Source organism: Pinus tabuliformis, chromosome 5_1, assembly GCF_031772625.1.
Source record: "Pinus tabuliformis cultivar Carrire ecotype Pingquan chromosome 5_1, CPIR1, whole genome shotgun sequence".
Classification (NCBI taxonomy): Eukaryota; Viridiplantae; Streptophyta; class Pinopsida; order Pinales; family Pinaceae; genus Pinus; species Pinus tabuliformis.
Window position 1 is genome coordinate 750,825,992 of NC_142305.1, and position 25,536 is coordinate 750,851,527.

A 25,536-nucleotide genomic window follows, 5' to 3' on the forward strand; every position below is an offset into this window, starting at 1 on the left:
AGAGATTAGTGGATCATCATTATGAGTTTGTTATCTCATCCTATTGTATAAATAGGAGTACCTCCTCCATTCCAAGGGGAGGACTCTTGGAGCATTGTATCCAACTTATGATGGCATAGAATAAAGCTTCATTTTACATATATTTTCATTATGTAGTTTTAGATATAAGTTGTATATATATTTCCATTATGTAGTTTTAGATTCAATTTTCCTTAATGTAGTATATGGAATAATTTGTCTTGTTATTAGGAGAATTGAGCTCACTCTAAAAGGATGAGAGAAACATTTTATTTCATATTAGATCTTATTTCATTTACTTCTTTAGATGTTTGAGGATTTGTTTGTGATTGATGAATGAGTTTTAAATTAGAATCTTATCAGCACATGAGAGAACAACCAAGGGTCTAAGTTAGGCTCTCTCTCTACTTGTTTTGCATGATAATTGAAATTCATTCTTTTGCTTTTATGTTTCAAGTATCATATGAGGAGATGACCAAGAGTCTAAGTTAGGCTCTCTCTCCATTTGATTCACATGATAATTGAAATTCATCCTTTTGCTTTTATGTTTCAAGTTATTTCATTTCTTATGCTTATGGATGCATCTTAGTTTAGTTTGGATTAGTACATGAGAGGACAATCAAGAGACTAAGTTAGTCTTTCTCTCTCTTTGAATATGAACAACAATTAAAGTTCATTCTCTTGTCTTCATTTCAAGTTTCTAGTTTTATGTAATCAATGATTTCTCTATGATACTGTAGGGAAGGACAACCAGGACCTCCTTAGTTAGGAGCCTCTTCCCTTGCATATTATATTGAATCATAAATAATTTAGCTAGACATAGAGTTAGTTTCCTACTCTTGCATATATTTTGCTGGCACCATCACAAGCTTACGAGTTTCCCTGGTTGATAATTTAATGCAGCAATTTAAGCCCAATAAATTGCCCAACAGTCACCATAACACAGCGCAGATCCCAGAACTCTGCAACAGCCACTAGAACCAATAGCAACCTCAAATATAAAATCTCATAATGTATACACTACTTGACTGTGTCGAACCAGCATGTATATGCTCTTTCACTGAAGGAAACACGCGTATAGATATGAAAATAATTACTTATACCTTTGCTACAATTTTCAACTTCAGATATACCTAGAACATAAGATATAAAGGATAAGACATGCATTAGTATTTAGATCTATTCATGATCATACCATATAATGATAATGCATTTTAGTCTTCATGATCCTGGTCCATCAACCTTCATCAACCACACAGGTTCCTCCTTGGTTCAGATTGAGCAAAGCATCACAAACCCATAACCAACATACTAGATCTCACACTTCATCAGATATTCGTCACTTGCACACTTGCCTCCTTGGCCTAATAATCTTCTCCTTATATAGGTTTAGGCTTCTCTCAATACCATGGTCCAAAACCATGTAGAACCAATACCTTGGACCCAATACCTTGGGTCAACACTTCAGACCAAATACCATGGACCAATACCAGAATACCATGGACCAAATACCACGGACCAAAACTTAGATTTCAAACATGTACATGCCTTTCCTTCTCTGAAAGTGTGTGTGTACGCATACGCGACTTGGTATATGGTGAACCTGCGTGTATATGCTTCTTTGTCACATCGAACCTGCGTATACCTCTGTGATCATTAATTCTTTGCTATTTACTAGCTGTACTATGATTTTTCATCTGAGTGAGTTGCCATCAAGGACAACACCTGTATCATACCTATATCATAATGCCAACAATCTCCCCCTTTGGACTTGATGGCAACAACCACACCAATTCACTCTCCCCCTTTGACATCAAGGGCAAAGGGTGGATCAAGATATTCTCTCCCTTGGTATACATTTTGTTGTCCATACTCCCCTTGAGTACATGCTGAATTCTCTGATTGAGCTTCCCCTTTGTATATGCTCAGATGTATCAATTCGTCCATGCTCCCCTTGAGCACATGTCAAGTCTAAACAAGAGCATGATAGTCATAAGAAACTATCATAAACCATATGATCTGCACTATAAGCATCTCTGATCAACATCAACAACCTGTAACCTGCAATACCATTCTCTTGACCAACCAACAGTAAGTAGCAAGATGTATCATTTAGCCACATAAGCATTATCACCAAATTCTTCTAACCAAAATGCCAACACTATGACAAACTTATCAATAAAGGGACGAAAAGCATCATTCGTCACTCTCATAAACGTTTATGGAGCATTGCATAACCCAAACGACATAACCAACCATTCAAAAAGCCCCTGTTTAGTCTTAAATATAGTTTTCCATATATCCTTCTCTGCAATATGAATTTGATGATAACCACTTCTTAAATCCAATTTTGTAAAGTAAACAAAATTCTTTAACTGATCAAGAAAATCATTGATTCTAGGAAGAGGATACCTATTCTTAATGGTGATTTTATTTAAGGCTCTAAAATCAACATGCATTCTCCAAGTTCGGTATTTATTTGGGACTAATATGATTGGTGATCATCCTGGAGAAGAACTAGGTTGAATAAAGCCTTTATCAACCCATTCCTGAATTTGCTTCTTAATATCTTCATTTTCTATGACCAACATATGATACATGCCAATGTTCAGAAGAGGGGCATCAGATTCTAATTCAATCTCATGTTGTATTTCTCGTTTTGGAGGTAAAATTTTTGGTTCTTTAAACAATTGTTTATAAGAATATACTATTTCAACAAATTTGTCCTTAAACTGAGAATCGCACCCTTGAAAAGCATCATACTTATCTTTAGATTGTTCTTTAACAATCATGAGAATATACTTTTTACTTGAATTTATTAGCCTTTTCATTTGACTTTCATTGGTTAAATCCAAGTTTCTCTTGATTCTGTGTGCCCTAACAATATATTCAATTCCATCATCAAAGAGATGATGCTTATTCTCCTTTCTATGAAATACGGAATCTCGATCATAGAGATATGGACTACCTAGCACAACTCCACATATATCCAAAGGAATCACATCTAGCTCAACTTAAGACACTCTTTTGTGACTTGCATTGGAGCATTTTGTTTCAACCATCCTAAAGGTTATGGTTTTAGATGATTTTTAGTTTCCAATCCCAACATCCTTACTAGTTGCTCAAAAATTACATTTTCTTGTGATCCACTATTGAATAATGTCTTTATCTTAGTGTGCTTGGAGATGAACCTTATGTGAATCTATTTAACCCTCTTTTTTTCTTTAATCACATTACTAGATTTTTGAAAAGATGCATAGGATGTATAATTAGAGCTAGTTTCATAAGGATTACCTTCGAGACCCATAGCAATAATCTTATTTTCATCACCAGAGTGAGATCCCAAATCTTGTTGGACTACAACATTAGCTTTCATTTCACCCTCATTCTTAAGGAACTTCTTTGGTTTAAGTTTAGGACGAAGCTTCCAACATTTGGAGTCTTCATGTTCAACCCTCTAACAATGAGTACAAGTAAGCCTTTTTCCTTCCTTCTTAGTTGTTTACGATTTCTTCCCTTTCAACTTAATCTTCACTTTCCTTCTTCGCAATATTTTTTTCTCTAAATTATTGAATGGTTTCTTTGAAATGTTTGACTGAAAAGATCTTCCACCTGATTCAATATGAATGGCTTGTACACACACTTCATAAAAGTCAGTTGGATTAACCATAAGCAAAGTATGTTGCAAATAATAATGGAAACTTCCAATATACTTCAACAAAGTTTTGCATGTGTCTAATGTAACACTAAGTGCTAATGTATTTTTGCTGAATTCTTGTGTAAACTCTTACACACTTTGTCCTTTACCTTGCCTTAAATGTTGCCAATCCATCACAGCCTGTTACATATATCCTAAAGGATATAATAGAGCTTTAACAAACTTAGACCATGAAGAGATAATTTTACCTATTTTCTTCAAATATGATTGAGTTTTACTTTCCCACCAAATCAAAGTTGTTCCCCCCATTCTAAGTATAGCTAACTGATTTTGTGTTGATTCTTCAACAACATTTTGAATTCTACAATACACCTCAAGTTACTTTATCCACTTATCTAACTTTTCAGGATTCATTTCAGCATCATATAGTGCCAACTCAAACTTAACATCAATCTCAAAAAAGGAGATTTCTTTGGTTTCTATTGTGATTCTGGATCTAGACTTGAATGATAATAGAATAAAGAAGAAGAAGACAAAGATGGAAGAGAAGGAGGTTCATTACCAGTAATTTTTTCCTTTCCCTTCCTCTTTTTTATGCCTTCACAAGATGTAGATCCATCTCTAGTCTTCTTATCTTCATAAAGCTCTGCAATCATCCTTTGCAAATTAAGGAACATTTGTTGATATTTCTCCTCTTCAACGACCTTTGTTTCAATAGCTTCTCCTTCATTTGACTCTCCCATCTTCAACTTTTGAGAGACTTTCCTCTTTCAAATCTATGGATTTATATTCTCAATTTTCCCTTCTCCACGTCACAACCTATATCTATTCAACATTCACATTGGTAAATATCTTGCTTATACATTATCAACCTTTCTTTGATACCAAAATATGATCCAAAAACATTAGAATTGACTATTTTCTCAATTTCTACAAATATTAAATAAGGTTTCTTATAAGTTAATAAATGAGGAAAATTGATTTTTATGTTCCCTAAACTTTGACTTCAAATGTAAAACTAAGCATGAGCAGTAAAGAGAAGAAGCAAACACAAAAAAACTTGATGACCAAGTTCGTCCCTCCTAGACTACATCTTCGTGTCCACTTCCAATGGGTGCCCACTCCATTAAAAATGATCATAAAGTATCCTTACATCAAACTCAACATTCTAGAATGTGCACAATGTCATCAAAGGCATATTACTGGCACAAATAACACTAGTTCAACAAACACACTTTACAACTACCCTGCCTTTGGCACCATAGAAAATCCTTTTATATAACCCGTAGGAGGTCTCGAGGCCAAACCCACAGGCCTCCTAGGATTGGCTTTGGCAAACTATAGTAATTCGTTGCAACTTAATACAATATATGGCATTACACAGTTCGATGCATCTGAATATAACATATAATTTTTAACAATATATCAATAATATCCTGGTGATCGACCATATATAACATATGGTTTCAACCATAGTGTAACAATGGACCATATTTAATCATTAGAACTGACACATATATTAACTTTCGAATATAATATGGCTTCACATTGAATGGCGGGTGATATTTCGTATATATATATATATATAGATATAGATATATACATATACATATATCACCAAACTCCTATGTTCATACTTTTTTACAACTACGAAATATCACCCGCCATTCGATGTGAAACCATATTATATGTGTGTGTGTGTGTGTGTGTGTGTGTGTGTGTGTGTGTGTATGTATGTGGATATATATGTCAACCTGTGCCAACAGTAATTTGATATGAATTACATAGAAAATGTTTAACATTGGAATTCGGTGATAACCATGATATGGTTTGACTGTGTGCTAAGTTGACAGCATGGATAATTATGTTTGGAGCACCGATAAGATATTCTAAGGGTTTGGTGGGCCGTTAGATATGGTGAGCTAACAGATATTGCAGGCTGCGCCAACCATTCCCCCCACATAACATAATAATTAAAACATAGATATAACCTTTGCACCATGGATTAATAAATAAATAGTCATGGACTATTGGTAAAGTTTTCTATTGTCTTTTTGGAGACCGCAGGTTCGACCCACACTTGGAAGTTTGACTTGCACCTAGTTTCACCACTTGGTAGTTTGAATTTGACTTTCCACATGCCCTACTGTGAGACTACCACATGCCCTATTCCGAGACTGCCAATTGACCTTCTCTAGCCCTTTTTTTTTCCTATTTGGGAAAAACTTCATAAAGGGTTTTCCCTCATATGAAGGCCATTTTGAGAACTGAATATACCACCAGAATCAACACAATGAGCCCTTCAAGTTGGTGCTAGTTTCATGAGCATATATGACTTTTGAACTTTGAGCATTTTGAGGATCCTCCTCGATGAAAGAAATTGAAAGAATCACTTTTAATTTTGAAAATAAACAATTATTTAAGTAGTATGTTTTGACTATAATCTTATTGGTTATTGAGTCTTTTCATGGATTCTGATTAATCTTATGATGGTTGACAACATTGATTATTTAGCATATCGCACTACCTTTCATGAATTAATATTGTATGGTTGTAAGTTCTTGAATGTTACAAAGAACTTAGATCATGATGAAAATAATGTATTTAAAGTGATTGATATAATATAAATTCATTGTTATAATAAAAATAGAATTGGAAAAAGGTGATGGCCTTGCATATTAACATACATAAATGATAAAAAAAATTACGAGAGCAACGAAGATTATTTGATAGTTTAATAATGTACTGAAATACATGAGATGAAATGGATTATGTATGTTTGACTATAAAACCAGTAGTAATAAGATGTTATTGATTACATTATTTGTTAAAATTTCACAGCTTTTCAAGTGCATAATTCAATGATTATGTTAGTTGGTCTACATCATACATCTAACAAATATGTTACTTTCATCCTTTAAAAATCCATTCAGTTCATGTAAATACTGTGGTGACATTACATATTAAATATACTCAGTTAAGTCCATTGTGTTTTGTACATGTGGTGTCTTCTTTTTCATCACTAAACAAAATTTCGATGGAATTTTCAATGTATTGGCATTACTAATTGGCTTAACCAAGAAACGTCAAGGTGATTGAATTCAATTTTGTAATTTTCATAATGAATCTAGATTAGATACATATGCATGAATTAGAACTATGGTGAATGTTGATGATTAGATTATAATGGATATATATTTGAAATATGTCATATTCCCTGATCCTGATCTTTTTACTTCATGGATGCATACAAAATTGCATATAAAAGAGAATGTAACCAAGTAACTTAAACACATGAAAAAGAAGTGGAAATCATAAAGAATCCATGATATCAACTACACACAAATGATTTCATTACGGATTTCACATAGTTTGGACTACATCTGTAGGCCCTTCTAAAAGTGGGGAGGCCTTCTTTCACTAAATGGAAGCAAAGAAATGAATTACAATCAACTTTACAAAAATGATCCTTATACCTCCAATATCGGTCAAGGACAAAACATGCGAAGCTCAAATGTAGAAATAAACATCATTGCTAGATTCGTGGAGTGAAATCATGTAAAAATGACTATGAATTTGTCTTATTCTGACACTGACAATTCTAGACCCTAAAATATTCTTTTCAGCATCCCAAGATTCCCTCTTACCAGTTTCGCCCCTCTAGTCCGCTCAGGGTTCTGTTGGTCCAACCCTTCTTTTCTCTTCGCTAATTTGTCGAATGGTAAAATTCAGGTTAAGATATGTGATAAAAATGGATTTTACAATGACAACTTCTTGGGTCATTGGAAATTAGGTGTAGGTTTTAACCCCGTACAGAAATTACCTGCATACGAATTCTAAATAAAAACAGAAAACAAACAAATATACACAAAGATTTTCCCACGGATCCCAAAACCATGACTATCAGCTTATTTTTTCATTATGTTCCTTTCAATGTTACAATACATATTTATATACATGGCGAAGCATCCAGTACCATGGACCGAAAACTATCGCGCCCAAAACCATGTGCGAAAACCATGCACAAAACCATAGCTATGCCCTCTCACCTAATATAGGGTCCCAAAACAATTTCCCTAGGGCGCTGCCCTAGACCTCGTAGCAGGGGGCTAACTGCCCCCCTCAAACCCCCTGTGATCCCCCCCCCCCCGTGCTGCACAATCGGTGAAACGAAGGGGGGCTCCGCACCCCCACTAACCCCCAGTTAACTAGGGGACCTAGTCATGGAAAGAATATAACACAAACCAACATTCTCCCACTTATTGTTTTATTTATACAGGGGGCCATTAGAGATCTTAGTCATTTATCCAGCCCTACAATGACCATTGTTTCTCTACACCAAGAGAATTTCTCAGAGCTCACATATTTTGTCAATGCGTTTGTAGTATTCTTCAAAGTGTCCACCTTTACCAGCAACACCTTTTTGTCTTCTATCATATCCCTCACAAAGTGATACTAAACATCAATGTGCTTTGTCTTTGAATGATAAGTAGGGTTCTTTGCCAATAAAATTGCAATTTCGCTATCACAGTCTATCCTTATAGCTCCCTGTACTAACCCCATACTTAAACACAATCTCAGCAACCAAACTTCTTCCTTGCTTGCATGAGTGGCTGCCATGTATTATGCCTTTGTAATTGATAGTGCCACTACAGATTGTCTCTTACTCATCCAACTGATTAAACCTCCAAATAGGTTAAACACATACCCACTTTTAGATCTTCTCTGATCCAAATCTCCAACCCAGTCTGCATCAACAAAGCCATGAATATCCAACACTCTATCCAATCCTCATCTTCCTTGGTAGCACAAACCATAATCACTAGTGCCATGCAAATACCTGAAAACCCACTTCACTATTGTCTAGTTCTCCTTCCCTTCCTTCCTTGGTTTTCACATAAACCTGCTCAATACTCCCACTGCATGTCCAATGCCTAGTCTAGTACAGACCATTGGATATATTAGGCTACCCACTGCACTTGCATATGGAACACGAGACATGTCCTCTTCCTCTTCTTGTGCCTTGGGACACTGTTCGGCAAATAACTTTACACCTTCAGGAATAGGAACCTTCACTGGTTTACTATCCTTCATATTAAACCTCTGCAGTATTTTCTCGACATACTTCCTCTGGTTTAACCAGTGCTTCCTCTTTGCCTGATTTGTTTTACTTTCCATGCCCAAAATATAGTTTGCAGCACCAAGATCTTTCATGTCGAATTTGGAGGAAAATTGGGTCTTCAAATCCTAGATAATTTCTTTGTCATTTCCAACCAGCAACATGTCATCCAAATACAATACTAGATAAATATCATGGTCACCAATTAGTTTGAAATACACACAGTGATCTTCTTTACTTATGGTGAAGCCAAGACCCTGTATAAATGTATCAAATTTCTGATACCACATCCTTGGTGACTGTTTTAGCCCATACAGAGACTTCTTTAACTTACATACCAGTTCTTTTGTTCGCTTCACTGGAAAGCCTTCAAGTTTCTTCATATAGATCTCCTCTTCCAGATCCCCATGTAGAAATGTTGTCTTCACATCCATCTATTCTACCTCAAAATGAAAAGAAACAGTAATAGATAAAAGTAATATAATAGAAGCTACCTTAGCAATAACAGATAAATATCACCAAAATAAATTCCTGACACCCGGGAATAACCTTTTGCTACCAACCAAGCTTTGTATTTCTCCACCTTTCCTTCTACATTTCTCTTCTTCTTGAGAACCCATTTGTTGCCAATGCATTTCCTTCAAGTTGACAACTCCACCAGATCCCAAGCCTCATTTTTGTGCAAAGATGCCATTTCATCAACCATGGCCTCTTTCCAAAGTTTGACATCCTCTAAATCTATTGCTTTCTTCACAGTTCTGGGATCGTCATCAACAATAGATAGAGAAAAATTTGAATAGAAAGCAGATGGAGTATGCCTTTCTCATTTCCTTCTTTCTCGAATTGATCTTCTCACAACCAGAGTTTGTGGCTCTTCATCTTCTGATTCCTCTCCTGCTGTAGAGTTTGATTCTTCCTCCTTTAGCTCAAAATCTATCTTCTCAGGTTCCTTTGATGGGACTTCATGTTTAATAACATCTTTCACCTTTCTAAACACCACATCTCGGTTATACACAACCTTCCTTGTTACTTGGTTCCAAATTTTATAACCCTTTAAACCATCCTCATACCCGATAAAGATGCACTTTTTACATTTACTATCCAACTTGGTTATTTTCTCCTTTGGAACATGAACATATGAATCACATCCAAATACCCTCAGATGTGAAAAAGAGGGTTTCTTACCAGTCCATACATCTTGTGGAGTCTTATCCTCCAACGCTGATGAAGGTGATGTGTTGACAAGGTAACATGCAGTCTCCACCGTGTCTGCCCAGAATTGCTGTCCTAACTCGGCACCACTAAGCATTCTTCTTGCCCTTTCCATCAATGTCTTGCTCATTCTTTTTGCAACTCCATTTTGCTCAAGAGTGTATGGAGTAGTCTTCTGTCGTGCTATACCACACTTATTATAGAATTATTCAAATTCCTTGCTGCAAAACTCTCCACCATTATTTTTCCTTAGCACCTTTATCTTCTTCTCTATCTAGTTTTCCACCAGAGCCTTAAATTCTTTAAACTTGTCAAAGACTTCATATTTCTTCTTAAGGAAATATATCTATGTATTTAATAAGTCACCTATAAATGATACATAGTACACAGACTTACCCAATGATGGAACCTTCACAAGTTCAAACACATCACTATGCATAAGCTCTAATATCTGTTTTGCCCTCTTACCACTAGAGGGGAAACTCACCCGATTCTACTTCCCATATACACAATTTTCACAGAAATCAAAATCTAGAGAGATATTAGTCATACCTTCTACCATACCTTTAACGTGAAGTATTCAAATGCCCTTCTCTCCAATATGTCCAAGCCTTTGATGCCATAGTATGGTCTTTTCTCCAGAGACGGCTAGATTTTCTGCTCCACTTTCAAGAACCACAGAATTGTTGCACCCATCAATAACAGTGCTACCTTGCAGCTTGTACAAAGTTCCAATCCAAACTCCCTGCATGAATACGAGTTCTCCCCAAACCATCTTGCACGTATCTTTCTCAACACTATTTCTACACCTACATCATCCAACTTGCTTACATAAATCACATTTTTGGCTACTGCAGGAATATGCAAAACACTAGGAAGTGTTCTAATCCTTCCACCTTGTGTTATCACTTAGAACTATAAACATTTGTATATAATCCTTTGTCCAAGTTCAATGTCAAAAGTTGGTGTCAAATTGTTTTTGTTCTATGTTTCTTACTTAGGGTTGGAGCTTTAAAGGTGTTTGATTTGAATTATACTCTAATCCTATTGGTCGTCCTCCACCATCATGGTTTCATAAGCTATGTCTTATCATATCCTAGTCACCGGTTCGTTCCGTGATTTCGCAGCGCAGTCTCTTATTGGTCAGTTTCGCAGCGTAATCATTGTTCAGCCATTCCGCAGCGTCATCATTAAGCCATTTCGCAACGCGATATGAGAATTCAAAACTAACCGCGCTGCGAAATCGCAGATTCGTGCGTTTTGCAGCGAATATTTCTCAAAGGGTCAAGTCTGTTGATGAGTCACCACTTCCGTCCTCTCATGTCAGTTTGCGTACCTCCCAAACGCTCATTAACCATCACTCCACCAATAGATTTGTAGACATGCACATAAATATCATTCAAATGGATTTTACTGTGCATGGATCTTTATGATGATCGTAAACGATGCATAAGTGACCAGCTTGTGTGATGATGTATTTGAGTTTTCAAGCGAGCTTGTTTCCAAGCGAGCCTGATTACAAGCGAGGCCGAGTCAAAGAGAATTGAATCACCATTTTAACTGAAGCTGTTGGTCATTGTCTGTGCGAAGATTTCAAAAGAAAAATGGAGAGGAAAGAACATAGGTCTGGAAAATGTCAGAGAACAGAGCCTGAAGGTTTAGACCTAGCACTAAGAGATGAAGGCGTGAAGAAAGCCTTCAAGGATGCCGGTTGTTGGAATTTCTGTAAGAAGCTGCAAGGTGGCCATGCTCAGGTAACAAAGGATTTTGCTTTAAACTTCACCAGTTTGAATTCTAAAATAGCTATGTTAGAAGTTCAAGTGTCTCCGGAGGCAATTGCTGCTGTAACTGAGATCCCAAGAGGGGGGCAAGAATGGTTTAAGAACTTTAAGTTCGATATGAATCCATGCAAAGAGTTCTTAAAAGAGGCATATGTGAATGAAGACCTAACAAAAGCAGTGCCTAGAAACTATGTTAAGGAGCATTATGCCCTTCTTCTCACCTGTATTCAGAAGTACTTAACCTGTGAGGGAAGATACAATAAGGTCTACTCTTATCACTTCAAGTTGTTGTTACATTTTACTGGTAAAGCATCCATAGACATTCCCTTTTACTTGTTTCGCAGTCTGAGCAAAATGTGTGACAAAGTGCAATTAAGGAAGGAAGAATGTGAAACATCCTTGTTTCACCATGGTTTGGTTAAGTTGTTAGTTTTGGATGGTCTTCAGAAAATAGGTAGAGACTGGAACTCCTTCATCTTCATGGCTGGTTTCCAAAGTAAAACAGGTCTTACTCCACAGCCAGTTAGAGAAAAAGAACAATCAGTTGAAGAACCCACGATAGCTGAGCTTCAAAAGGAGGCAAAAGATAAAAAGAAGGTCAAGTCACAGTTAAGAAAATCAGCGAAGCCACTGGTCATTAAAGAACAATCTCAGCCATCAGCAAAAGAAGAAGCTCAGCATAAGAAGACTGTACCTGGACCAAGTGGATCTGAAACAGTGTCAAGGGTGAGGACAAGGAGTCAAATAAGCAAAGAAAAGGGCAAAGCATTAGCTGTTGAAGAAAGCCCGGTATCTAAGGCAAGCCTGAGTGATTTGTTGGAGGCCATTGAGTTTGAGCAAATTGAACCGGTGCACATTGAACCAGTGCACGTTGATTTGACACAGTCATCACCAGAAAGCACCAAGAAGTCTAGAGCTTCAAAAAGATTGAGGTTTGATGAACCAGGTGATGAATTCATCTTCAAACCAAGAAGACCTATTACAAGAAAGCAAATAAGGGAAGCTGAGAAACTGCCTAGAACAGAGGTAGCTGAGGAATTGTCCAGAACAGAGGAGGCAGAGAAAATTAAGCAAAAAGACACAAATACAACAGTTATCATATCTCAAGGAGGTAATACTATAGCTGTAAGGAACCTATTAGAAACAGCCAAACATGATATTACTAAGCTGAAGAATACCACTAGGGAGTCTGCAGTCAAGTATGCAAATTATCGTAAAGCTGTATTGAAAGGAAGTGAAAACCTAGTAAACCAGGTGGATTCAGTAGCTGATGTTTATACATGGACAGTTCCCGCAATTAAGGAGGCTAAATTCATCAGAAAGATAAATATGTGTTTAAGAGCCGAAAACAAAGCTATGAAGAAGAGGATTGAAGACTTAGAAGCACAGCTAGGTCAGTGGAAGAAGGTTGAAGACTTAAAAGCCCAGCTAGACCAATTAGCTGATAAATGAAGTTGCTGTTCAAAGAAAGGTTTGGTTCCAAATTTTGGCAAATTTTGCTTAGTTTTGTTGTTTTGAGGACATGTATATCCCTGCTATATGTATCAAAGATCAAAAGGAGTTTTGGCAACCAAAGATCTAAGCAGTAAATACCTCAGGGCAAATACAAGCTGTTTTAACAAATTCAGCAGTTTCGTAGCGCGCTACGAAACTGCTGTAGGTGGCATTTTTAAAGCAAGTAAACAGTTTGGTAATATGTGCGGGAATTTTCAAAAGGGAACACCTAAAGGTTATGTAAAAGATCAAATGAAGACATCCCAGCCATTCTGATCAAGACAGGTGTGCCTTCAAAAAGGTGAAATGTGTTAACCTTAGTGTAAATTTTTCGGTTATAAAGCCACTTTATTGCCGGTCATAGGGTGTTGAATGAATTACCTACATGGAATTTTGGCTTGCACACCTGTCCGTTAACGAAGCCTCCAACTCATCAGGAAACATGGTGGTGTTCTATTGTTTTTGGGTTATTAAAGAGACTTAAAGTACATGCTGCTGCATATTCGAAGTGATGGGGGAACAGAACCGAAAAGTAAGGGATATTCTCAGCCAACACGGAGCAGATTAAAGCCTTTAGTATCCAAAGCCAACATGGGGCATTAACTGCTCATCTCATGCCATCTCAGCCAAACGAAAAGGAAACCAGGTGTCAAAGCTGCAAGGAGGAATCATTCTACGAAGGAGATAGAGTTAGAGTTATAATTAAATTAGAACTCTTTAGAACTTCAGTTAGTGGTTATTGTATTAAATAGTTTGTTGCAAAGCAGATAGGTGTCATTAGTGGCAGTCATCGAGCTCCCCTCATGCTGGAGGAGGAAGCTCCAAGTAGTTAGAATTATGTTTCTATATATAGCTGAATCATCTATGTAATGAGGGTTGGATATTTGAGAAAACAGAGTATTGTTTCGGCTTGTGTAAAAACTCAGTTTCAGTAATACAATTTGCTGCTTTTCTTCTCAGGATTCATACAGTGTTTCAATGCTCAAGATATGTGGTTTTGCTTTATCCTTAATGTTTTTACAGTAGTATAAATACACAATCACTGAGAATTCACTTTGCTGCTCTGATTTCCTGTGTGTATTTGTAAGCTGAGGTTTCTATGAGATGTGTTTTGAGTATTTAAACATCACATGCCCTGACTTCTATGTATGAGTAGTGTTATAGTTTACTGAAGGATGATTAACTCCATAAGCCCAATGGAAGTCTTTGTAATGTCTGTCCAGCCAACATATTTGTTAAATTCACTTTGCAAGAGTTAGCCATCTCATCAATAGTCAAAATCAATAACCTTTTGAGAGAGCCCTCTCAAGCTAAGGAGGCTAAGCCTTAGTCAAAAGATTGGTCTGAAACAGTTACACAGAGTCTACCTGGTCAGCAGTCTTCCAGTGCTTGATTTTGTGATAACACCTTGCAAATTCAACTTGACTTTCCCACTAAAAATTATTCTAGCATTCCTGTCATCCCCTAAGTAGACATCACCACCATCATATTTCTAATACTTGCAAAACCACTCTCTATTGGGAGTGAAGTGGAAGGATGCACCTGAGTCAATCAACCATGCCTCATGATCTACATGGGTACTTGAAGAAGCCAAGTATACATCCCCACCTTCATTTGAGGTGCTTTTCGCCTCTGCAGAAGGAGCATGATCAGATCCTTTCCTTTGTCAGGAGCTTTAGATTTATAGGCCCTTTTTTAGTGCCCTTCCTTTCCGCATTTCCATCACACCACCTTTATAGGTTTTCCTGGAGATTTAGATCTCCCTCTAGATTTAGATATCCCACTCGATGACTTACTTTTGTTTCTATTCTAGGACCGTCCTTGCACAGAAAAGGCATCACCATTCTAGCTCTCAATATTTTTCCATCTCGTCTCCTCCATTAGCAAGGATGAGACTATTTCATCAAAATGCAAGGCAGTTTCATTTCTACCTATTGAAATAACTAGATTATCCCATGATTCTCATAGAGAACACAACAAACTGATGCACTTATCTTCATCTAAAATTTTAATATCAACAGATAATAACTAACTTACCACAGTATTAAATGCATTCAAATGCTTTATCACCGAGTCTCCGTCTTTCATCCTCAGGTTATACAACTTTTTCTGTAGGAATAGTTTATTCACCAGAGACTTAGATTGGTACAAAGTCCCTAACTTGTCCCACAAAGTCTTCGTCGTAGCTTCCCATGATACATTCATCAATACTGAATATGAGACAAACAATAGTATTGTGCTCTTTGCCTTCCGATCCAACTTCTTCCATTCTTCATCGGACAATCTCGTTCGTTTAGTACCTGGATCTACCATGATCCATTGATCTTTATCCACCAACAGATCCTCCATCTTGAGTTTCCATAACTCAAAACTATGACCATTAAATTTCTCGATGTCTATCTTTCCACTACTTACTATCTTCTTTGACCACCAGAATCAATCTCGTAGATATCCCACTGAACAGGGTCTACCATAGGCCTGAGCGAAACCACTCAGCAATGAAGGCGTCCCATTGAAGCCAAAACATCTCTAATACCAAATGTAGGTTTTAACCCCATAAAAAAGTTACCTGCATACGGATTATGAAAAAACCAGAAAATAAGCAAATATACACAGAGATTTTCCCGTGGATCCCAAAACTGGGACTACCAACTTGATTTTTCATTATGTTCCTTTCAATGTTACAATACATATATATACATTTCGAAGCATCCAATACCATGGACCGAAAACAATCGCGCCCAAAACCATGTGCAAAAACCATGCACAAAACCGTAGGTAGGTTTGCCCACCTAATATAGGGTCCCAAAAAAAATTCTTGGGGCCACTGCCCTAGACCCCGTAGAGTGGGGCTACCCACCCCCCTCAAACCCCCTAGACAAGGGGGCTGTCGGCCCCACTGTGACACCCTCGTTGTGCAATCGGCGCAACGAAGGGGAGCCTCCACACCCCCTCTAACGCCCCGGTTATCTAGGGGAGCTATTCATGGAAAGAATATAACACAACCCAACATTGGGCACATTTGGTTAGAGGGGGTCCCAAATTCCAACCCTGCATGACCCCTATTATGGCACCTATGTGTTGTAATGTGGTTTCGTCGTATTACTTTTAGCACGTTATGGTTGCGTCTTTAGTTGGTAGGGCTAACGATGGGTGGGCTAACCGATAGCCAGTGCAGGTTTGATACGCGTTGACCCTTTTTGCTTATTGTTCAATGTTAACTGGTTGTAGGGTCTCGAGTCAAAGTCGTGAGCTCCGACCATATTTAAATACAATTGTCTTTATTTTAATTGGTTGGGAAGGTCCGCCAGGGGTAGACTACGCTCCGTATTTGAGTTTATAAATATTGATAATGCCATTTGGGAGGGATGGAGGTGGTGGAGGGCCACCAACCAAATAAATATATACATATATACAATTTTTTAACCATATAGTTAAAATTTCAGTGGAATTTTTTAAGGGCCACTAGACAAATTAATGAGGCAAAAAGTTCACCTGTTCTGGTGGTTAGATTGTGTACGTTGGGACTCTGCCTAATTGTTTCCTCATTAGTGACTAGCACTTAGCCTATTCTAACTAGAAATTTGACCAACTATATCTTGAGCATACGAACTTGGGCTTGAGTGTCATTTGCATCATTGGAATGAGGGCGACAAGCACTACAATTAGGTCCTATTTTTACTCCCATATGATGAATTTTAATTTTAAGTTATTTCAAGGCCACTTCTATTTCTAGAGCCACCAATATCATTCTTCCCCACTATGGAGGTCTTCGTCCTCTAAAAGCATGCACACATCCTACACATTTCCTATGTCCTTGTCAAGCCACACTTTCACATGTACATTCCATGTAAATTTGGTACATTTTTTACAATCAAATACAAATACACACATGACTCAAAAAACCCCATACTTTCCAAGAGTTTATAACACACACTGTTTGGTCAATTTTACATCATAATAGAAACCAATACCTGAGCTATCAACAAAAAGTCAAAAAACATCATCATTTCTTTAACAAGCGATGGAAAACATATCATGACTTTTATAATTATTCGCAATGCATGATTTACCAAATACGTCCATGACAAGCTACTATCTTTAGTAAAACCATCTCTTACTGAAAAAAGTGGACCACCATGAATGTGGCATATTTTCTTGTTAAACATTTTCACCAACTGGTTTATTTAATGGTGCTTTCCAGGCACGTATTATCTGACAAGTAGCTCTCTAGTTTCATCCTCCATGTAGTAACTACAATGATTCTTTCTCCTCCAAGTATTGCAGATTGTCTTGGAATGCTTATTCCTGGTGCGCCTCTGATAAGTGCCTGTGGAATCCTCACTATCTCTGGAATGTGATGAAATTTTCTCATCATCAGTAGTTGGTAGGTCACTAGCTATCCTCAAGCATTCCCCAACCTCTTTTCTAGCATATCTAAGCCCTTATTAATGAGGAAATTCCTCCACTTTTATGGGATTCACAATGCCTTAGCCATTAACGCTAAGGCGCTTCCCTTGATACCCCATCTTCTTCAACAATTTTGATCCAATTTCTGTAGTATGTTTCTCAAAAGCAACAAAATCATCATCATGAAAAGTACATGAAATTGAAGAATCACTTTTCACCTGAGGCATTTTATGCTGCAAATTTTCCAAGTCCTCCTCCTTTGCTTGTATCTTATGCTGCAACTTTTTTTCTCCTCCTCTTCTTCTTGTAGGAGCACCTTTAGTTCAACATTCTCTAGTTGAATTCTTTGGTTTATTTCTTCAAATTCTTCGATCCATGCAAAATTTGGTGCACTCCTCATTTTTGGCACAACATCTATTGAAATATTTTCCTTGTCACCCAAATAAGAAGCCAAGTTGATACGTCCATATTATGCAATCCCAAGAGTTGTAATGTTCATTTCAACACCAATGTTTGATCCTAGGTCAAATGGCCCAACACCTATAAATCCTATAGTTGTGGTCTTCTCATCATCCTATGATTCAACTTCCTGGTCTTGTTGCATAGTTGCAACTGTCTTCCACTTCTCTTTTCTGTCGTTCCTATTTGGTCTCAACTGTGGATGCAATTGCTAGCAATGTTCCTTATCATGCTCCTCTTTTTCACAATGAGTACAAGAGGGCTTTTCTTACTTTCCCGTTGTTGTTGTTATCTTTGGGTGGTCATATTTCCCATGTTTCCCCCTGCTTTCAAGATGTATAGTGCTCACACTAGTTTCATCAAGGGACTTAGGTTCAAATAATAATAATAAATGAAAAAAATAACTATGCAATGAGCCAATATATTTCATTAACGTCTCAAAATTTTCTAGTGGAAAATTCAATGCTAATGCTTGTTTATCCAAACTCCTCTCTAAAATTCTAAACAATTTGACCTTTACTTTGTTTCAAATGTTTCCATTCCATCATGGTCTTTTTTCGGTATCCCAATGGGTATAATTTTCCTCTTAGAGGAGAAATGAACTCACATGAAGATGAAAGAAGTTTGCGACTGCTCTTGCCACCTTGTTGCAGCTTGCCTTCCCAATAGACGAGAGAAGTGCCACACAATCCAGGAATGTTGACTAGATCTTGGCTTCATCTTCATTGATTTGTTGTATCTGACAATACACTTCAACCTGTCTCATCCAGTTACCTAGATTTTCTATATTAGATTCTCCACTAAATACAGGTAAATCAAACTAGACATCCAACTTAAAAGAGGGACTTTTATATGCATTCCTATGATATTTGTTGGAATGAAGAGAAGAGGAAGAATAAGAACTTTAACTGAAGGATGGAGAGGGAGGAGGCTCTTATCCTCCACCTTCATGATTTACCGAGGCATGATCATCTAGTTCTTTCTTCTCAGGCTTCATGCCACATACCCCGTCTTCATGCCACACACTTAAAATTAAAATTAAAATTATGTGGCATGAAGACGGAACATGAAGACAGGGTGTGTGGTTAAGTTATGTTCCGTCTTCATGCCACACACCCCGATTCGCGACAAAAATATTTGAGTTTCCTTCTACTCTTTGTACGTTGTTCCTGGTGAGCATTCATTTATGAAACTTTCATCAAGAAGACATGCTCTGATACCTAACTTGATCCAAATATTTTTACTTCATGGATTCATACAAAATTGCATATAAAATAGCATGTAACCAATTAACTTAAACACATGAAAAATAATAAAAAATCATAAAGCAACCATAAGATCAATGTCACACAAATGATTTGATTACAGATTTCACCTAGTGTGAGCTACATCTCTGGGCCCTGGTCAAAGTGGGGAGGAATTATTTCATTAAATCGTAGCAAAGAAATGAATTACAATAAACTTTAAAAAAATGACCCGTATACCTCCAATATCAATCATCAAAGAAAAATTTAGAGCTTAAATATAGAAACAGGCATCTTTATTGAATTCACGGCATGAAATTATGTAAAAATGACTATGAATTTGTCCTGTTAAGACAGTAGCACTTTTAGACCCCAAAATAATATTTTCATCATCCCAAGATTCCCCTCTTCATGGTTCCACCCCTCTGGTCTGCTCAGGGTTCTATTGGTCTGACCCTGGTCTTCTCTCCACTAGTTTCACCAATGGAAAAGGTCAGGTTAATATATGTGAGAATGGTAGATTTTCCAATGAAGGTACCTTGGATTGTTGGTAATTGGGCCCATTTGGTTGCCAAAGGTCCTGGGGTCCAACCTTTGGGGAACTAGTTATGGCACCTTCGCATTGTAATGTGATTTTGCCATATTATTTTTGCGCGGTATGGTTGGGTGTTTGTTTAGCAGAGCCGTCGATGAGCGAGTCGAGTGGAAACCAATGTGAGTTCAATACCCACTAACCATTTTTGTTTACTGTTAAACGTTAATTGGTGGCAGGCTCTCAGGTCAGAGTCACGGTCCCCGACCATACTTAAATACCATTATTGTTGTTCTAACTAGTCAGAAGGGTTCGCTGGGGGTGGCCTTCTCACCGTATTTGAATATATATATATATATATATATATATATATATATATATATCTATATATATTTAAAATTTGAGTGGCATTTTTGAAGGGCCACTAGAAAAATAAATGAGGTGAAAAGTTCACCATTCCAATGGCTAGATTCCATGTGCCAGGATTTTGCCAAATTGTTGCCTCATTACTGACTACCACTTGGCCTAGTTTGACCAAATGTTTGACCGACTATATCTTGAGCATACAAACTCAGATTTGAGTGTCATTCACACTGTTAGAATCAAGGAAATGTGCACTATGATCTGGTCCAAGTTTCATTTCCTTCTAATGACTTTGATTTTTTGAGCTATTTCAAGGCCACATTTATTTTTGGAACCACCCAGATCATTCCCTTAACTATTGTTGGAAAATAACTTTATGGAAATTTTGTTTTAATGTTCCTCGGATGTAGCCTTATTTGTTATTCTTACACATAATGCAAGAAAATGGTTTATGAAATATGGATAGAACCAATATCTTTATACTTTGTTGAAATATTGAGAACAATTATGCATGTACAAAGTGAAATACATCTTGAATGTATTTGACAAGATGTTTTCTAAATAACAATATTTTTGTAACATATATGGTTTTAATTAAAGTAGTTGTCACTAATTTTTCTAGTTTGATTAATTAGTAATGGAAACATAGTAATGTCACTAAAATTGTAGCATCATGGAATATAAGAAATAGTGGAAGCTAAAATGTTTTAATGTGACTTGTAGGTGAAAATGTGAAGGTACAATGTATACTGTTACTATATGCAAGATTAGTATAATTCTTCTAAATTGCATGTTCATTAATACGAGAAAAATTGAAATGAATACCACCTGTATAACATGAGATGTTAGTCATGATTTCTTATCAATTTTACTTTTATAGACTATTGGGCCCATGATGGGCATCAAGTATGAATGCATGATGTACATAAATGTTTGTCATACTTTAATGCTAACGCGCATATGGCCAATTGTGTAAATTATAATAGAAAAAGGTGCTAAGAGATAATTTCATATCCTAAATAGTTATAGGACAATTGGGAAAGGCCCAAAGAGGGTTACGGTTAGAGGAATTTTCCTTCCTGGATTTCCTTTTCCTAGAGATAGATGATCTAAGTAAGGGAAAAGGTTTGGCCAATATGGTGAGAGGGGGAAATCTTGAGGAAACCTTGTTGGTTTTGCAACCCATTAGAGAAGGTCCAAAAGAGTGAGTTGTTCAGCTCTAAATTCGTATAGAGAAATGTTTTTAAAGGAATAAGAAGGAAGTTTCCAAGAGGAATCTTGTGTTACACGTAGAGTGGTCACTATTAGGGAACCATCCTCGATGTCAAATTGGCTCAATATGGTTATTGGAAACTAGTTCTCGTTCCTTGGAGGAGTGTTGTTTTTTCCATTGTGGTTTTCATAGCAGAGAAAGTTAACTAATTATAAAAGTGATTTGTTACAATGAATTTGTGTATGTTTCTATAATAATATTTTTTACATCATGATAGGAAAGGAGTCAAGTTATTTGGAAGGAACTACTGTAAGTGTAGTCCATCTATATTATTTTTTGAAGCCCAGAATTTTCTCTTTTTGAAAACCTTCTTACACTCCATCCTCCTTCTTTTCAACTCTAATAACTCTTTTTGAGCATTGGTTTAGAAGGTTCATGTAAATAGAAGGTACTTAAGCATGTTTTATTTCATAAGTTTCATTTTTGTTTATTATTTAACTCAGTATTTGCATAAGCTACTGAATTGCGCTAATTATGTAGCTATTGACTAATTTTGGAGCATAGTTAAAGTTTTGATGGGTTCTGAAACTCCAACCTAGGAACAAGACATATGGGTAGGTGAATAAAAGTTGGAATAATGATATTTACCTATCTTCATTACCTAGATCGATGATAAGAACACCGCATAAGCCTGGTCAAAACGAAAGTTAACCAGCAAAGAAGGAGCCAAAGGCGAACCAAGAGAGCAATAATATTAATGGAAGAAGATATTTAGCCTCATGACTTGCATCTCCAATAGAAAATCATGAGATATTATCTTCTTATGTTATTTTTAGTCTATGTCGAGTAGGATAGGCTAGTAAATCTCTTAAACAATTATTGATAGAGGTTATAAATCTACCTCTCAACATGATAAACATAGACCTGGATATTATTATTTTTTAAACATTGTCTGCATTTATAAAGGTGAGTTTGATCATTCTACTGAGAAACTATCTTGATGTGTACTTAGTTCTAAGTAATTCTACAAATCATAAGAGAGGCCCATGGAGTTGTAAGGTCCTGCTTTTTTTAGATAGCATTTAGTTTTTCATTTTAAATTTCTTTGAATTATTTTGTCTAACTGTTATGAAACCAGCTCACAAAAATATAGGAAAGAGAGACCAACACCTTAGAATTCAGCCTCTTCGAGGGGGGAACCTCCTTTACATTACACAAATGAACAATTCTTAGATGATACAAATGAAAAGACCTCCTTTCTATATATAGGAGTCTAAGGGGTCATAACATAATTAGAGCCGACATAACAATAATAATGTAAGGGCACAATAATAACAATAGTGGGCTTATATGGGGCACAATAGTAACAATATGGGCACTATTTGGGTACATCAATAAAATAAGTGGGTTGTACTAATAACAATAAGGGGTTACACTAGTAGTAAATGGGCCTAACATGCCCCTCTCCTTCAAAAAGCATTGTCCTCAATGCCTGAGTAGTTCTTGATGCTTTTGTATAAAATTCTTGTCCTCACATGTGGAATCTTCAGCGGGTAAGTTCTTCCACTTGATGAGATACTCTGAAATTGATCAATTTCGTAGCTGTCGGGTTCTTGTTTCTGTGACTACTCCAGGTTCCAATATGATTTTTCCTTCCTCTTCAATTTTTGGCAATATTGTTTGAATTGGGATCTTTTGCAACTTTTGAATAAGTGGCCATACTTCTTCGTCCTTCTTCCATTCATCCCTTGCTTCATTTATCCAAAATAGTTGGATAATAGAAATAACACAAAGTAATGCTTCCACATCCTCATCCTTGAAGATTCTTCCCATTCGGTAAGATCGCCATATTTTAAGTGCATGTAGTATTGCCAACATTTCCTTCTCATAAATAGCTTGCTTGAGATGTAGCAGTAAAAATACCTAATCACCTACATCAAAACATTTTTCACTACGATGTTTATCTACCTATTGTTTCATTTGATCTTGCACTGAAGTGGCCTTATCCTTTAAAAGTTGGAGAACTTGTTGTTGATGCTCGATGTGATCTTTCACTGCTTTAACCTTTTTCTTCTTGATATGTCCTTTTATCTCTAGAGTTTGAGTAGTGGTAATTTCTTCTAATCCTTTACAAGATATGGTCGGATTCATTTCTTGATGCTCGATGTGATCTTTCACTTCTTGAACATTTTTCTTCTTGATATTCCCTTCTATCTTGATAGTTTGAGGAGTGGTAATTCCGACCAATGAATTATAAGATATGGTTGGATTCATTTATTCTTTCTCGATGTGATCTTTCACTTCTTGAACCTTTTTCTTCTTGATATGTCCTTCTATCTTGAGAGTTTGAGGAGTGGTAATTCTTGACAATTCTTTACAAGATATGGTATGATTCGTTTCTTCTTTCTCTGGGTTGGGGTCCTGGTGTATATCTTATTCTTTTGATGTTTCTTGATCCTTTTCTTCCTCCTCTTCATATTCTATGTAAAATAATTTCTTCTCAGCACACTTATGACCTTTAGTGCATTTGCTATCACAATTGTAACAAAGCCCTTTTTCTCTTTTTTCTTCCAATTGTTTTGGTTTAACCCTTGTAGGTTGTGGAAGGCTAGGAGAAACAACACTTCCATCTTTATCGTTGTGAGGGGCATGCTTCCCGCTTTCAATAATTTTGCTTTCCACTATGTCACAAATCCCTTTTACTCTTTCCAATTGTTGTGGTGTTGCTCTAAAGAAGGTGTTGCTCTTTGTATCCTCATATGTGTTATCATATCCTCCATGAAAATTGACCACGTAACAAGTTGTTTACGAGAACAAAGCCCATCATACCATAAAAATTGATCTGGTTCTAAATATGAAGATGCAATACATACCTTTTGTAATAGTGGTACACCATGTAGATCAAAATATTGCTCCATCTGAAGTATCCAATTTACCGGATCCTTGCCATCAAACTTCCTCATCTTGCTTTTTCTTGATTTTAGGAGCTCGATCTTGAAATGACTGTAACTCTGTACTTTTGGATCTTTAAGTTCTAAAATTGCGATCTGTAGTAGCCTTCTGTGTCCTCTTTCCAATGCCACTAGTCTGATCCAAATTGGATTCTCCAAGAAATAGTTATGCAAAATCTCCCAATATGACCTGATTATAGACCTTTCCAGAAGAGCAAACTTGTATGAAGTGCCACGTGTCACTGTTTCGACCTTTGGCACTGAAAATTATATACAAGAAACTAAAGTTCATCCTCTTTCTTTACCTTCTGATGAAATTTCAATCCAATGCTCAGAGAGAAAGTTATGACGATTTTCCCCAGGTCACCTGTTTAGAATGTAATTCAGGAGTCTGCAAAAACACTAACTTCCTCTGATCATATATCCGCAAATATAGCGCGAAAATATATGAAATTCGGAATTGAGGTTCAGCGTGATGTCTTCTCAAATGGGTTTTCTTTTTAGATTTTGAAACATCGCAGAAAAAAAGTTATAGAGAAAATGCCACGATGACCTATTTGGAGCAGCGAAACCCTAGAATCCAAAGCTCTAATACCAAATGTTATGAAACCAACTCACAAAAAGATATAAAATAGAGATCAACGCCTTAGAATTTAGCCTCTTCGAGAGGGAAACCTCATTTACATTACACAAATGAATAATTCTTGGATGATACAAATTAAAAGACCTCCTTTCTATATATAGGAGTCTAAGGGGTCATAACATAATCAGAGCCAACATAACACTAATAATGTAAGGGCACAATAATAACAATAGTGGGCTTCTATGGGGTACAATAGTAACAATATGGGCACTACATGGGTACATCAATATAATAAGTGGGTTTTACTAATAACAATAAGGGGCTACACTAGTAGTATAGGGACCTAACACCAACCTTTAAGTTTCGATTGTTAATGAATGCTTTTGAGAGTGATAACGAAGTTCATAATAGAGCATGTTTTGTTTAATCATTTTTTTGTAGGATGAACAAGTGAAGCTGAGATCTCTTATGCACATCAAAAATAGTATTACAAAGGGTG